The sequence below is a fragment of the Spinacia oleracea genome, chromosome 3, assembly GCF_020520425.1.
Source record: "Spinacia oleracea cultivar Varoflay chromosome 3, BTI_SOV_V1, whole genome shotgun sequence".
In the NCBI taxonomy this organism is placed as follows: Eukaryota; Viridiplantae; Streptophyta; class Magnoliopsida; order Caryophyllales; family Amaranthaceae; genus Spinacia; species Spinacia oleracea.
Window position 1 is genome coordinate 38,018,563 of NC_079489.1, and position 13,604 is coordinate 38,032,166.

The following is a 13,604-nucleotide window of genomic DNA, read 5'->3' on the forward strand; positions in this document are numbered from 1 at the left end:
AAGAAGGTGGTTGGAGTTAATTAAGGACTATGATTTGGATATCCAGTACCATGAGGGAAAAGCCAATGTAGTTGCGGATGCCTTGAGTAGGAAATCAAGTCATAGTGTTAATGCGTTAGTCGTTGCTAACGAGCTGTGTAAGGACATGCAGCGTTTGAACCTTGAAATAGTAAGTGGTGAAAGCCTTGTGGGAATAATGAATGCCTTAACCATCCAGCCGTCGATATTTGATGAGATTAGGGAGAATCAAGTAGGTGATGTAAAGTTAGAGCGAATCAATGAAAAGATTTCGCAGGGTAAGGAGTTAGATTTCCGAATCCATGATGATGGAAGTTTGAGGTACAAAGGCAGGTGGTGCGTGCCTCAAAAGTGCGGAGAATTGAAGGAGAAATTGATGAAAGAAGGGCATAACACGCCATATTCTGTGCACCCAGGGGGTGACAAGTTGTATAAGGACTTGAAAAAGGTCTATTGGTGGCCAAGGATGAAGAACGAAGTGGCTGAATTTGTGGCTAGATGTCTGACTTGTCAGAAAGTTAAGATTGAGCATAGGAGACCTCAAGGGAAGGTCCAACCTTTAGAGATTCCAAGCTGGAAATGGGACTGTATTTCTATGGACTTCGTCACTTGTTTACCTAAGTAAAAGACTGGGAATGATACAATTTGGGTTGTGGTAGATAGGTTGACTAAGTCAGCAGTGTTTATACCAATGAAGGAAACCTGGAAAATGGAACAACTTCCTAAAGCCTACATTAAGAATGTTGTGAGGTTACATGGAGTTCCTAAGGATATCGTATCAGATAGGGATTCAAGGTTTCTTTCGAATTTCTGGAAAAGTGTGCAGAAGAACTTTGGTACGACATTGAAAATGAGTACAGCCTTCCACCCAGCCACGGATGGACAAACTGAAAGGACTATCCAAACCCTGGAGGACATGCTTCGGGCATGCGTTATTGATTTCCAAGGAAGTTGGGAAGATAGCCTGGATTTGATTGAGTTTTCATATAACAATAGCTATCATGCTAGAATTGGAATGGCACCATTTGAGGCTTTGTATGGACGAAAGTGTAGAAGTCCACTTTGCTGGAACGATATTAGTGAAACCGTAGTGTTGGGACCTCAAATGATAGATGTAGACACCTACTTTTGTCCCCATTCATATTCTGAGTATTGACTCCAACCCCTAAGCCTAAGCCTCACGCTGCGCAATTGATCCCGCGTTCTGTCGCAATCGATCCGAAAATCGAACAGAATGTATCCTGTCCCTTGTAGCTGAAGAATTAAGCCTGGAAACTTGAGATTCGTTAGATAAAAGGACAAATAGCAAAGCCAAAGTGGTTAGTTTTCTGAGAACCGTGACGCACCTCTCAAGGGTGCGTCGTAATGTGTCCCTTCGCATGATTTAATTGCTTTCCTCGCCCTTTTATAAATTGTTAAACTATTAAATCTGATTGCTCTATCACGCCTAATAAAGATAATATTTTGGGAAATCGAACTATCATGCTAGGTCCCTTAAAACAATCTAAATCAGATAATCGCGATCGATCTAGTATTATGTGTTGCATATTGTTAAAATCAATTCAGATTAGTTTAATAGTTAAAGCATGTCCCTTCAATTATTTATGCTGAGCTAGTAAGGATATCCTGCCTCTGGAGTTATCGAAGAGCGAATACTCCTCTCGGTAGTTACAGTCCCTCGAACCCTCAATCTCTACCTTGCGGGTGTACGTTGAGAGATCCTCACACCAGGGATCACAAGGGAACCTATGGCCGTCGTGGTCAAACATAATTGCACTCCCTTTATGTCACGATAACCGGGCTTTGTCAGTTTTTCTCATTGTCGTTAAAAACTGAATGGCGACTCCTATATTACTAGTCAATTGGGTGTAAAATCACAGGAAATCCAATTACACTTGATTTGACAAAAAGAAACGTCACGCCCATGAGGGACGAGGTCACGCATTAGCCTCGTGCTTTTTCGACCCCCCTCACAGTGGCGACTCCGCTGGGGATAGTGAAGGAAATACTCGTGCTCGTAGGTAATCAAAATAGCCGAAGGGTGAAACGACCCTACCCCGCGTTTATTTCCCCATCAAGTTGGGACGACCTGAAAATCAGCATATTAATGTGAACGGACAGAACCGCATAACGAATCTTGGCTCCCTTAGGGAGTTAGGACTAAGGATACCCATCGCCAACCCGGGGGTGCATACGCTTCGAATGTTGTCCACTCGGCACTTTCGCTAGTAGTACACCCATCCCAAACCCAATCGCTCGTCCACTAGGTCCCTCTCATTGGTGCATGCCCCCTTGGCTTACATCGTGATTGGCCTCTTGGGCGAAATTCGTCTGTTGAAGGCACTACCTCGACCGGGGCATGTGTTGGATCTGCGATAGAAGCGGTACCGAGCCGGCGCAAATACTACCCATAGAAGCCTATCATAAACTACATGACATATTCTTATTTTGCCTCATGATGTAATGTTAGTTATGTGTAGCGAATTATGTGATTGTGTGTGACAAATAATGCTAGAAAACCAACGACCTTAAAAATTTCCCAAACATTCGTAAAGCAATTGGCCAAAGTGTTATACCAAAATACGTGTTCCGCAAACCCGAACGATCGCCACAAAAATAAGCGACGCTCGGGATGGCCCGTAACGAATCCCACAACGCTGCACAACGCGTAAAGGACGTTATTAGGCAAGCACGCAAAATTAAGTCGCATATACAAAAAAATATACGCGAACAGAATACGAGTACCAGTCAGGGACGCATTTTCAGCGCCCCTGGCTGGGCGCCAAATATTCTCACGCCCACAGTTGGGCGCTGAAGTTGCTGCCTGGCCTTTTGGTCAGGCACAGCAGCCTCGGTGCCCGCGCATAAAAAAATATAAAAAAAATACGTAGCAGTAAAAGAAAATTTGTGAAAATTGCTGCAAGGGCGTACGAAAAGGCACTCAATTCTAAGAACGACTTATAAAATAAACAACTCTTTGTGTCGTCATTAGGCCTCCTATGACGACAATGTTCGGCACCAAAACCGAGCATGCTAATTAAATGACCTTGAATGTCACATGGGCAAAGTATTCAAAAAAAAAAAGTTCAAATAGGGTCTTCAAGGAAAAATAATGTTCGAATAAAAAAATAAATCCGAGTCTAGACTAGGCTATGCCAAAGTACAATCTAAATCCTAAGTCTTAGTTGTCTTATCCATAGAATCGGTCCTAATGCTTGGTGTCGTTCTGCAAGTTAAAAGGTTAAAGCATATTGAGTCTCCCTTCCTAACATTTAAATCAATAAGCACCCATATGTAATTGTCATCCCATACTAAGAATCTATGGCCTCAATACTCTCTCTCACCAACAAAAAGAATATATTATAGTATTTGCAAAATGGAAACAGTCACATTCTGAAAATCATTCCCCCATAGTCGCACAACCCCCAAAGTGAACCTAAGGTGTCAATACCATTAGCAAAAATTAATGGCCTCAAGGCTTATGATCACATTGGGTCACGACTATCATAGTCCTCTCGAGCCACTCGCTCCTTGAAATACTCCTAAGTACGGACTAAAAGATTTTCCGTGAATGCAACATGACCAACCATGAAAATACCCAAATCGGCATACCATAAGGCTACCATTGGGGTAAAGCAATACACACTAAGAGGGAAGTCGCACTAATGATTCTAGTCTTGCAAAAATAAAAATTCGATCTCCCCAACTAACTACCTTGCCAACATTAAGCAAAATGGCGCATGACAAATGAACACCCAAGGGTTAAAATCTAAAGTGTCAACCAACGAAAGTTATGGTCCAATTAGCCTAAGTCTGAAAGTTGCTTGGTCAAATATTATAGGCTTACGCCACGTCATTATTTTGAGTCTAGGCCACCTCCTTGTATTCATACACGGGTTATAATCAGAAAAATTAATGAAAGTTCGAGTCTAAATCACAACTTCCAATTAAATCCCAGAAACTGGAATCTGAAAAGAAGCAAAAAAATTATTTTCGATGTAATTCTTTCGTTAAATTTTAATAAGGTAAAATTAACATTTTGAATCTACGCTATTTGCACATTTTAAGAAACGACTAAATACGCTTGCAAAATAAGACAATTTAAAGGTCCACCCTAGGCCTACTAAAATTAAAGGTCCACCCTAGGCCTACTAAAATTAAAGGTCCACTATAGGCCTACCAAACGAGGCTCACTCAGTCTCGCCTCGTGACTCAAAGACCACAACCATCTACCTTTTAGCCCAAATAAAAAGGGGGAGAAATCCCAAGCAAAAAAGAAGAAAGAAGAGAAAAAGAAAAGGGAGAGAGAAAAGAGCGAGCCATGAAATACTTAGCCCATACCTCCCAAAATGCAAAAAAAAAAGAGAAAGAGAAAAGGGAGAGCGAAAAGAGCGATCCATGAAATACTTAGCCCGTACCTTCCAAAGTGTGAAATTTACCCAAATAAACGAAGGAAAATAATTGAGTCAACCAATCCAAATCATGCCACAAAAACTACATAAAGTTCTACGATGTCTACCCTTTCCAATCCTTATGTTCTTAGACGCCTTCGCTCTGGGGCCCCTGTTCAGCTCATTTAACCCATCCATGTTCTCATTGCCATAACCATTACCTCGACTCTTGTTCTTAAACTTGTTGTCAACTGCAAACCACGTACGGCCATTGACACGTGCGTCATGCCCATCATTTCCAAAGCTCAAACCTGCTCTTGCATCACCATTAGCATAATGACCATATAACTTGTGTGGATACATCCTGTTCATATACCCTTGAGCCGTCCCCATGCTACTCATTGGCCCTGGTTGAGGTAAACTCATGACACTAGCTTGAGGCTGCAAATTGTGAGTCCTAGCGGATGTGATCCTCATGCTTGACTAATACCTATACAAATTACCCCATCTCATTCAAGCCGTCTTGAGTCACGAATAAAAAAAAAACAAATGAAAAGTACGTTCTACGCTTAACGTAAAAAAATAATAAAAAAATAAAAAATAATAATTAAAAAAACTTTGCAAAGCGCACGAAAAAAAGAAAAGAAGCATTTAGAAAAAAGGAAAAGAAGCATTTAGCGCACAAAAAAGATTCGCAAATATTTGGCACGAAACGAAAAGGAGCAGCGCAAAAAGGCAGCCCAGAACACGCTTTCAACGCCCAGACCTGGGCGCCGAAAATAATAGCGCCCAGCCCTGGGTGTCGTTCTTGCTTATCCCTTTCAACTCCCAATTCCTAAAAGTGTTCGTATATTTTCCTATATGCGGAAGAAAAACGAACACTTGGGGGGTAGAAGATCGTACAAAATACGCAAAATCCGCGCGCTCCAAAATTTTCGTACACTTATCTCATCCTATTTCAAACATTACGGCTCCACCTCATAACGTACTTGTTTAAAATCGGCATTCTAAGAAACCATTTTCCAGGCTAAGAACTACGCAAGACCTGATTCCAATTTAAATTTATTTAAGGCGGATACGTAGGCAATCCATGATTCGGTCCAACCAATTTGCAAAAATGTTAAAGCCTATAGAATAACAAGAATAAGAAATAGAGTCCCTTATTGAAATTTAATTACTTGCAACCCAAGTCGAAAGAAAAATTTAAGTCAAAGGAAGAATCCAAGTCATCAAGATGCCAAAACGAGCACACATCGAAAAATAATAAGGGCACGTACCCTTGCCAGAAGGAGCACTCAAACTCCTAGGCACTTAGCCAAGACTCAAAAGATCGCTTTGCCTCAATTGAATGGGGGCTAGCGCAAGCGTCCATGACCTCTAAAGTACTCGACTTGACCCTCCCTAAAGCGAACTAACTCACTTAAAGACCTTCTTTCACCACTAGACATAGTCGTTCGCTTAAAGACCTTCTTTCACCACTAGACACAGTCATAATCGCCAACAAGTAGTAAAGGCAGTAAGCTTGCAATAAAGAGGATTGTTCTACGGCGTCGCCCCATCGTTCCTTCGAACTCAAGGCACCCGTTCATGGTAATTCAAATGCTTGTGAATCCCCTTTGAAAAAAATCAGACATTGTCAATAGGACTTGGCACTTAACCAAGGCTCACCCTACTCAGACATATGACACGGGCATCTAAAATCGAAATCAGAAAGCATCATTAATGAGAGGACATAACAGCAACTGGGGGATAAAAAATTGAGATGAAAGAGCTAGGGAAAGAACTAAGTATACCTTGACCTTTTGTGCAGACATACACCAAGTAAATCTAAGTCAATTTGTAAACGGTTTATATTCCCGCCATTCTGGAAAAGATGGCCCTAAAAGCCCAAAGCATGTGCCACACGGGCACAAGTAATATCTTGACGCCTGCACCCTGGCTTCCAGAAAATCCTTAGACAGCATTCCAAAAATCGTAACAGTATTTTGATTCACTCATGTAATCCTGTACGAACCCTTCTATAAGTCAACTTACTTAGGACACCTCGGATTGTACACAGTAGGACTCGAATTTCAAAAGATTTTCAAAGACTTCTTCGAACATAATAAAGTGTCGTTGGTTTAAGCTAAGTATGCGTTTATCTCGATGTTGCAAGTGAGTCAAAAAGATTTCTAAATATGATTATGGGTAAAGAAAGGCACCTAGCTTTTGTTCAAGGCACATTTCAACATGTGACTACCTTGACCATGGCAATGTCGCACAATACGACATTTACAAGAAAAGTAGCAAATCACTACTCGAACGTACTTCGCACTAAACGAGTCTGGTTCAAACTATTCATGATCCATGTCACCATGAATGCATAAAAACGTATGCCAAGCATTATAGCACCAAGCCAATCCCGTAGCTACAATTGGGGGCTTGAGAAAAACACTCTAAAAATGCTCGAAATGACGATTTAATCGCAAATTCTCGACTCTAATGCTATACATACATCATAGGGGCACAATCCTAAGGTTTGATCGTGTAAAACGAACCTTAGAATGGCTACAACCCCTCCCAAATTCTAAGCACTACTTAGAACATATAAAGTCACCCCACTAACAAGGGTAACTGAAAATCGCGAGTCACCAAAACTCCGATCAAACTACTGCACATAACGCTCGCCCTACAAGCGCCCGTTACACAGTCTACGTCGTTCCAAAGCAAAAGCGAAAGAAAAATCAAGCATAAGAAAATAAAAATAAAGAAACATCTATGAATCCTCGCATCGAACGAAGTAATAAGCCGTGCACACCCACGCAGAAGGTGTTACACTTGTTCGAGCACCTGAACGAGGCGTGATGAAGTACTCCAATGCAAAAAATAATAACGATATCCCAACACCTGGGGGAATGTTCTAAGACACGCTGTTAGGCCACACAAGCCTACGTCGCACCATAAGTTCAACCATCCCACGGTACAAGTCTAAAAAAAAAAGAGTAAGGCATATTGCACTAATGCGGGCACGACCAAAGAGCATGTGTAAAAGAGGCAAAGACTACTTATCGCCCAAATTCAAAATGCAAGCCACACGACTTCTACATTAAGGATTAAAGGTAGCAAAATATTACCTACCACGAAAGGGATAGCTCGCACCTACACGAGCGGAACCCCAAGGCATCTTTCTCGAAAGAACCTACAAAAATCGTACGCCAAAAGGAAACATCCCAACATGCATACTTGGGGGCTCCAAGCTACGAAACGACCATAGCAAAATAAAAAAATAAATAATAAAAAAGGTCTTAAAACAAATGTTTGAATGATCAAAAAGGGCACGATGCTTGAGCCCACTTCATGAATGGGACTGAACCCTGTCAAGCTTCTAAGCAAACTATTCAACATCAGTCATTTCTCAAAAAACAATGATTCAAGCGAACTGATTAATGGACCGCACGCAACGGCCATTCTATGAACACTCGTTCGCACATACATTCTAAGTATCAAACATTCACGGAGACGTTCGAAAGAAAAAAAATATATACGTTCAAAATAACAACAAGAGCGATCAAAGTCTTACGCCTCAAGGTATGTTCCTCGGGCCATATAGACTCGCCCGACTATTGCAATAACTGTACGCCTTAAGAGCGACAAACACCGTAGTCCACCAATCGGCTACGGCTTCTCGAGAAATCATCACGATCACTCAGCTCATTGTGATCTCTAATAAAATTCTACGTTCCAAAAATAAAGAAAAACAAAAGAGAAGAGAATACGTAGAATCCCCAAGTGAAATAAGCGAGCGGAAAAGAGGCAGATCTGCCAAATAATCAACTCCGACGCCAAATCCCACGCCTGACTTTGGGCGTTGAAGATTAATCCCACAATCGTTCTAAGCTAAGAAATGGCGAATGAATAAGGAAATAATAAACACCGTTGGTCCACTATTAGGCTATAGATTCTCGAGAAATAATTATTCACCAATCAACGGTGATCCCAAATGAACGGTTCGTTCCAAAAACGAATCTCTAGACGAAAAGAAAAAAAAGAAAACGAACGAACAAGAGGCCAACTGTGTCATCAAGAAACCTCGCCAGAAATCATTTTCAGCGCCCAGCGCTGGGCGCCGAAATCTTTAACACCCAGGCATGGGCGCCGAAAATGATCCCAGACCCAAAAAGGCCCATGACTTCTATAGGGCCGTGCCTTATCCATTCGACTCAAAAATTGCCGATTTATTTACCGAAAGTCGCACCTCACGGCTTTGTTAGGAGTAGCACACCACTACAAAGATCGCTCGCACTTACGAGCACGATCCCAAACACGATCAAGGACATTACAAAATGCTTATCCCCAAGGAAACTCTTTGACAAGAGATGACCGTCAAGCACGAGTGCTTGGGGGCTCGAAGGAAAATATATATTATGCAAAGTTAAAACAATAATCCCAGACTACGCTGTACGAAGTCCCGTGTTTGGATGTCTCAAAAAATAAAACCGGTCTACGACCTCAAGACAAAGGTCGCCGTTGATACTTATACATAGTCTCCTAATCAAGGACCCAGGTAGTGGCAAAATTGAGCCGTAAAGACTAGCTCAAAACCATGAAAGAAGATGACCACAAGACAATGGTCCGTCTAAGCACGTTGTCAACCCAAATTCAGGTTACAACTATATCCGAGCATCCCTCGAAAGAATTCGCTCCTACAAGAATCAATAAAAAGAAATTTTCAAAAGAAATCACAAAGAACAAAAGAAATAGGGACTTGCCCACCTCAATCGGGCAAAATCGCGGAATTTACCCCGCGAGTCCCAAATCGAAAAGACGAATTCAGGTTCGCTCACCTCCAGCGGGCGGGGCATCCACCCTTAGCGGACAAGGCTCGCCCACCTTCAGCGGGCGGGGTCTGCGTCACTAACCGCGCAGGTCCTCAGTCTTCGAAAATGAAAAGAAAATAGAATCTTCAAAACAAAGCAAAAAACAGGCTCGCCATCTTCAGCCGGCGGGGTCTACGTCACTAACCGCGTAGATCCTTATTTTCAAAACTTCAAAACAAATTTGTCCACTTCTATCGGACGGGGTGTCCACCCTTAGCGGACAGGCTCACCATCTTTAGCCGGCGGGGTCTACGTCACAAACCGCGTAGGTCCTTATTTTCAAAACAAAACACAAATAAACTTCAAAACAGATTCGTCCACTTCTATAGGACGGGGTGTCCACCCTTAGCGGACAGGCTCGCCATCTTTAGCCGGCGGGGTCTGCGCCATTTACCTAGAGTTTGTAACGGGCCCAGACGCATTACGTCATAAAGTTAATACGCACTAAAAGACTCGGATAAGTCTCAAACACTCCGGATTATAAGAGTCCAAATCTGACAAAGAACGCGGCCCAAACATCATTTTCAACGCCCAGCCCTGGGCGTTGAAATTGCCTGGATCCCATTTTCAACGCCCAGAGCTGGGCGCCGAAATCTTTAACGCCCAGCCCTGGGCGCTGAAATTACCTGGGTACGTGTTCTTTCCTAATTCTTCTTGGATTAGAGCTCTAAAATTCTATCTTTCCACGAACTCTTTTCTATAAATGTAGCCTCAAATTCGACGTGAAAACAACACACAATTCATATTCTGAGTATTGACTCCAACTCCTAAGCCTAAGCCTCACGCTGCGAAATTGATCCCGCGTTCTGTCGCAATCGATCCGGAAATCGAACAGAACGTATCCTGTCCCTTGTAGCTGAAGAATTAAGCCTGGAAACTTGAGATTCGTTAAATAAAAGGAGAAATAGCAAAGCCAAAGTGGTTAGGTTTCTGAGAACCGTGACGCACCTCTCAAGGGTGCGTCGTAATGTGTCCCTTTGCATGATTTAATTGTTTTCCTCGCCCTTTTATAAATTGTTAAACTATTAAATATGATTGCTCTATCACGCCTAATAAAGATAATATTTTGGGAAATCGAACTATTATGCTAGGTGTTAGGTTATGATACATATGATATTACATAAATCATGCGGAAACAACCATTAACCCAGGAATACATATTATTTACACATAATCATATAGCATAATTTAGATGCATACTCTTTGTTGCGTGCCCTCCCTAGCTGCGCCCAAACCGAGCAAGAACAAGTCTTTAGGACTCCAAGTGTCGTCCCTCCGTAGATAGTCCACAGCACGTCCGGATCCGCTTTAAGATTGACCAACTAGAATCGCCCTTAAGGTACTAGAATTTTCGGCACTTTTGAGCAAGATGTGTGACTGAATTTTTCTCTCAAAAACTCACTTTGAATACTTGAAAACTCGTTATAAATTGTGAACCCAGGCCACATATTTATAGGGGTATGGAAAGAGAATTGGAATCCTATTAGGATACGAATTAATTAAACTTAGAATCCTACAAGAACTCTAATTAATTAATTTATCAAATAGAATTAGGAATTTAATCATTAACCGAACTCTGCACGTTTTAGGAATCGTGCATGAACACAAACTCACACACACACACACACGGCAGCCACGATGGGCCGCCCATGCGCGTGCGTGCGAGCAGCAGCCCACGCAGCGAGGCCCACGCAGCCGCGGTCTTGGCGCGCGCTGGGCCTGCCTTGCGGTAGGCCTGGGCGCTGCCTTGGCTGGGCTTGTGGCGCGCGTTTGGCTTGCTGGGCGATGGCCTGGCTTCGAGCTGGGCCCTCGTCCGGCAGGCCTCGTCCGATGCTTATTCGTACGATACGCTTCCGATTAAATTTCCGATTCCGGAATTCATTTCCGATACGAACAATATTTAACACTTCCGATTCCGGAATTAATTTCCGTTTCGAACAAATATTTAATATTTCCGTTTCCGGAATTATTTTCCGATTCCGATAATATTTCCGATTCTGACAATATTTCCGTTTCCGGCAATATTTCCATTTCCGATAATATTTTCCGATACGTACCATGTTTCCGTTTCCGGCAACATCTACGACTTGGATAATATTTATATTTCCGATACGATCCATATTTCCGTTTCCGGCAATATCATCGTTTCCGGAGTATTCATTTCTTGCCTGTGACGATCTCAGCTCCCACTGAAACCAAGATCCGTCGATTCCGAATATTCATAGATGGAGTATTTAATGCCATTAAATACTTGATCCGTTTACGTACTATTTGTGTGACCCTACGGGTTCAGTCAAGAGTAAGCTGTGGATTAATATCATTAATTCCACTTGAACTGAAGCGGCCTCTAGCTAGGCATTCAGCTCACTTGATCTCACTGAATTATTAACTTGTTAATTAATACTGAACCGCATTTATTAGAATTAACATAGAATGCATACTTGGACCAAGGGCATTATTTCCTTCAGTCTCCCACTTGTCCTTAGGGACAAGTGTGCATTTCCTAATTCCTTTGTCGCTCGATGCTTGCTCTTGAACATAAGGTAAGAGTTGTCATCCTTATTATGTCCAGAGGTGTTTCTCGGTCTCAGAGTTCAACTGATCAAATAAACAGATAATCATAGCCTATGATTCATCCGAGCACGGCCATGCATTTCACAGTTTCTAGCTCTCCGAGTGGCCTTGTACAACTTTTAAGCATCTCATCCCGATTTATGGGAGGACAATCCCAATCTTGCGATCTTGAGATTAGACTTCGTTTGATAGGTGATTACCTGAGCGTTGCCTTTATAGCCTCCTTTTACGGTGCGACGGTTGGTCAACGTCAAAGCAACCAGTTCTCAAACAAGTAATCTCAAATCACTCAGGTATTGAGGATTTAGTGTCTAATAATTTAATGAAATTTACTTATGACAGACTTTCATCTCTTACAGTAAAGTTTCATAGGTCTTGTCCGATACTAGTCTTCCCAAAGTAAGTATCTATGCAAATGATTATGACATTGCCATGTCCACATAGTTCAAGAAACAGAACTACCAGTCATCTTGCATTCTAATCGTCTAACGTTTTCTATGCGTCCAATTTTATAGAAAACTCCGACTAGGGACCATTTTCAACCTTTGACATTCAAGTTCACTTGATAGACATTTCTTAGTCACAGGACTGGTCCTGACAGTCTATCTTGAATATATCGTCAAATTTGAAGGGACTCATCATTTAATACTAAACCAAGATTAAATGGAATATGAAAATACATTTCATATATGATAAATGTTCAACCCCAATGTTTTATAACCATGGGCCTCAAACCCATCTTCTAAAACAATTCATAGAATTCAAAGCTATGCTTGATTTCCAGTGCTACAACGTGAGTGTTGCTTCTCACTTGTTGCATAGGTTTAGTTATCATGCTTTGCCAATCTTAATATCCTTTTCATCGAATGTTCTTCGAGATATGATGATAAGATCTTTTCGAGTTTGTTTATTATGTGATCTAGTCTTTCTTACTTCGATGGTGGTTTTACTCATTTTGCAATGAAGGACCATCAAGTTAGCAGACGTTTTTCTTGCTTCAAGAGTGGTTCTACGCATTTTTCAATGAAGAACCATCAAGCCAGCAGATAGGTGATCTACCCAAGTTCAGTGAAGAACTTTAAACAACCCTGTTTTATTGCTTCTTAGGCAATAATTACTTTTACTTCAACTGTATAGGTTGCTAGTGATGCTTTGTTTGGATTTACCTATCCAAGCAGTGGAAGACTCTCCAACTATATCTTAGAACATAGAAATTATTATTTTAATTTCCCACGCAACAACTCATGGTCTCCAATCCATGTTGCCATTTCGAAACACGATGCTCTTTAGCTCGTCCTTGTCAATGGTTAACTCCAAAGGGTCTTGCTTGATCCTTTGCCAGTGTTTATGCGTGTAGCATCAATATTTAGCATATCTTTATTTCCTTGAATCAAGAACTATTCCTATGTACCTTTTCAAGTACCATAAGTATTCTTGATCTCAATCTAGTTGATCTTTACTTAGATCAATAGAGATTGGTATATGTTCGTCATGGCTAAAGTCATACGATACGTTTTTGGCGATCCTCATATTATATCATACATGATAAATTCTTTTGCAGAATAATTCCCAATTGAATTCTATTCATGTAACTTTAGCTTATCTAGTTTCAGTAGATACTAAATTCAGCTAAATTCTTTGACATATAATATAGGTTAAGAATCTTATTTAGATCCTTTGATGTTTAACTTAGTACATGCTTATACATAGTTCAAACATCCTTTACTTAGATTTATTCACATGGGTCGAATATCTCCAATGGAGA